The sequence below is a fragment of the Echinops telfairi genome, unplaced genomic scaffold, assembly GCF_000313985.2.
Source record: "Echinops telfairi isolate 266 unplaced genomic scaffold, ASM31398v2 ScPeMD7_37;HRSCAF=141, whole genome shotgun sequence".
Classification (NCBI taxonomy): Eukaryota; Metazoa; Chordata; class Mammalia; order Afrosoricida; family Tenrecidae; genus Echinops; species Echinops telfairi.
In genome coordinates, this window is record NW_022103935.1 from 377745 (window position 1) to 381477 (window position 3733).

At 51.1% G+C, this 3733-nt stretch overlaps 1 non-coding gene across 1 annotated transcript; it reads right to left on the reverse strand.

Moving 5' to 3' along the window:
- Nucleotides 1-2182: 2182 nt before the first annotated feature.
- On the reverse strand, nt 2183-2338 carry LOC115869694. The gene has a single exon (XR_004046329.1). It is a non-coding gene; the product is annotated as a U1 spliceosomal RNA (small nuclear RNA).
- Nucleotides 2339-3733: the final 1395 nt, after the last annotated feature.

The following is a 3733-nucleotide window of genomic DNA, read 5'->3' on the forward strand; positions in this document are numbered from 1 at the left end:
GGGGCGGGCCGGGGGCGGGGCCTCATGCGCCAGGCTGGTGAGTGTCAATTATCAAGGAGGGACGGACACACAGACTGAAGGCCGACGGAGTTGCCACAGTTCCATGTTAACCATCTTCGTTTCCCACTCCAAATGCAGCGCACACTGGCGGTGCAGTGGTTACACGTTGGGCTGCCATTCACACGGTTGGCAGTTCGAACCCTCCAGGAGCTCCTCGGGAGAAAGGCGGGGCTGCCTGCTACCGCACACAGGTGGTCGCTATGAGGCCAGTGAGTTGGCTTTTCTGGAACCGGTGTACCTGAGAGCTCTCTGTTGGCTGACACCAGCGAGCGGCCACCTCTACAGGTAGCAGCTGCCATGAGAGTCCTGCAGGCCTTCCGCAACCAGAGGAAGGCGGAATCGTGAGGGCCTCAGGCCTTTCTAAAACAGGTGCTGGACGCAGGTGAGGACATGCACGCCAGCTCTGCCTGTGCCCCGTCGGTCGTCTCCTTGTGACTACGTTTTGGAGAGCGCTGGTCTACAGGGGAACTGCGTTAGTAAACCTAAGCCTGTGGTTTTCACTTAGGGCGCCCACTTCTCCACCATTGTCTGTAAAGTAGGAGGCTGGGCTGGAGGACAAAGGGCAGGTCATGGGGCCAGCGGGCCCAAGTTTGTCCCTGCCTTGCTACCGCTGGCCTGGTGGCCAGGGACAGGCCATTCAATCTTCGAGGTGCAGCCGTTTTCATGCGGCCTCCCCCAATGGTGCTGGTCCTCAGCACGTCACCTCCAGCCCAGCACGCTCAGGGCCCACGGAAGAGACCATACACAGTCGGAGAGTCTGGAATGGGTTGGGGGTGAGAGGCCATGTCTCGGAGGTGATGTCCGCCTCAGTATGTGACAGCATGCGTCTGGAAGTCACTGGCTGCCGTGGGGCTGCGGGCAGAAATGCAGGAGGGGGCTCCTCAAACTTCAGGGTCTTAATACGCACATCAGCACACTCCAGGCACAACTGAACTGAAGTGGAAGGACAGGGAAAAGAGGAAGGCCCTCAAGAGATGGATGGACACAGTGGCTGCAACGGTGGGCTCGGGTTGACCCCTAGCAACCTGCACAGGGCTGTTGAGGCCGTAAGCTCAGCCAGCAGTGCCACTAGGACTCCTGCCAGATAAACTTGGGCCCTAAATGAGACACAGATGTGTATCACACGATTTCACCAACAGCTATCAGATGCTGCCCGGCTATCAGAAAGAATTGTGTCTGGGTCTTAAAGGCTTGTCTTAGAGCAAGCAGTTATTGAAGTCAGGTGACAGCTAAGCCCACACGGAAGAAATACAATAGGGAAGTACACTGGAGCTTACATTCAGAGCACCGGGTTTGCAGAAGTCTATGAATGATACTGAAAGCCCAAAATCCATTTGCAGAATCCTCATGGGGAATAAGCCTCCACTGGATACCCTTGGACAGTTGACCTGGTTGGGAAAGGCCCTGCTCACAGACCGAGGGCATCAGAAAGTGAATAATTGCAAATTAGGTTAAAATTTAACATCTTAAAATGTGTTTCCCCTTTTAACCCATTCTTTTTTCTCCCCAACAGTTTTATTGGCAAGTGATTTACACATCATATAATTCAATAGTTCATGCACATTAAAGAGACTGGTACAATCACCCCACATCAGTTTTAGAGCATTTCTCCCTCCCACAGTTAAGTTGCTTCTAAGATGAGTTATGCAATCAGTCCATTCTAGTGCCCCCTCCCACCTTCCCTATTTACTTCCGAGACCCCCCTTCCCTCCCCATCATCCACCCCCCACCCCTGCATTCCCTCTATCCCCTTGTATCCATTATTCTCATGCACGCGCCCGCCCGTGCTGCGCTTCACAGCTGGGAGACCTAACAGACAACAAACATCGTGCTCAGGTGGTGAGGATAAAGTCATGATAGTACAAAGACAAAAGTATAAATGATGCATCGGTAAGAAGGAACAGATTCCGACAACATTCAAAAAGCCAGCGAAGACATTTCTGTCACAGGCCCAGTAAGAGACACCTGCCCCAGAACATGTTCTGGTCCCGTCTATAGGGGCCAGCTGGCCAAGTGTCAAGGTCAGTCCACCATCAAGATTACAATAGCCTCCGTCTGTTAGCAAGGCTGTTCGAAACTTGCCTGTGTTAACTCGTTCTTTTTTTTTTTTTCCCTTCTCTTTCAGGAGAACGCAGTCCCCCACTACCACAAATTATGCAGTCGAGTTTCCCACATTTGGGGAAATCGCAGGGGTCAGCACGTCCGGAGTGCAATGGGTGAGCCTCGCCCTGGGAAAACCCCCGTCGTGATCATGGTATCTCCCCTGCCAGGTAAGTATGTGTTAACACATTCTTAATTCTATTTTTGTTTCTGCTTTCGGAATGAAAAAGTAAACAATGTTACTGAACAGGCTGTCTGAAAATTGTTAAATGACAATCATCTGTGTAAACCTCACTGGAAACTCTATACATTTTTATTTTGAAAAGAGAGAGATTTACCAAAAGGATAAAAAGAGAATCCACAGATGTGGGAGAGGAGGGTGGATCTTATGGCAACAACATTATCAGACAAGGGACTCTTATCTAAAATGTATGGAAAGGGTTAAGACTTCAGCAACAAAAAGGCAAACGGGCAGAGGACACGAAGAGACACTTCACCGAGGAAGACATTCAGGCAGCCAACAAGCATGAAGACGGCTCCTGATGGTTGGGCGCAGAGAGCAGCAGATCAGAGCCACAAGGTCTCACCTCCACATTCATAGCAAATTTAAGAAACAGAAACCGGCCACTGCTGGCAAGGGCCTGGAGAGCCTGGAACCCTCGTATTTGCTGGTGGGACTGTGAAAAAGCACGTGAACAATGCCACTTGCTAGGGTGCTGCCTTAAAAGGTGGGCATTGGGGAGAGGAGGGGAGGAAGGAGGAACCGATCAACACATAACCACACATCCCCTCCAGGGGGACGAACAGCAGAAACCATGGGGGAAGGGAGACGGCGTCCCTGTAAGAGATGAAAAGAATTATAATTTATCAAGGGATCACGAGGAGCGGGGAGGGAAAAAAGAGGAGCTGATACCAAGGACTAACTAAATCAAAAGTAAATGTCTAGAAAAGAATGATGCAACATATGTACAAATATGCTTGATACAAATGATGTATGGATTGTACTAAGAGTTGTAAGAGCCCCAATAAAATTATCTTTTAATAACATTTTTTTTTTTAAGTGGGCATTAACCTACCGGGTGACCCAGCCATTCTGCTACCTGGTACCCATCTTAGAGGGCTGAGAACCACCAGGGCTGGAATAGCGATGTGCACACCCATGTTCACCATCGCACCGTTCACGGTGGCAATAAGATGGTGCGGGGTGCGATTGTATGTCAACTTGGACCTGTGTGGAGAAAGGGTGGAGTCCAGGCTGGCAGACAGATTGCACCGGTGATGCCTCCTGGAGGCTGTGGCTGTTGGGTCAGAGCCCTCTGCAGCCCTTTGTCTTCCAGCTTGCCTGGGCCCTGTGTCTCACTTCTGGGGCCAGTAGCCCAGGTGACTTGCCCGCCTTGGGAGCTGTGTGTGGTGCCTCGCTCTGCACACACCAGCCTGGACTCTGGACTCCCAGCTTCCCGATTTGTCCTCCTGCTTTAATCCACCAGCCGCAGCTAGGGCTGCCTACGAGCACGGAATTGAGTTTGGCTGGACATGGCCACTTTTTGTGCATTATTTTATTATGAACATTTTA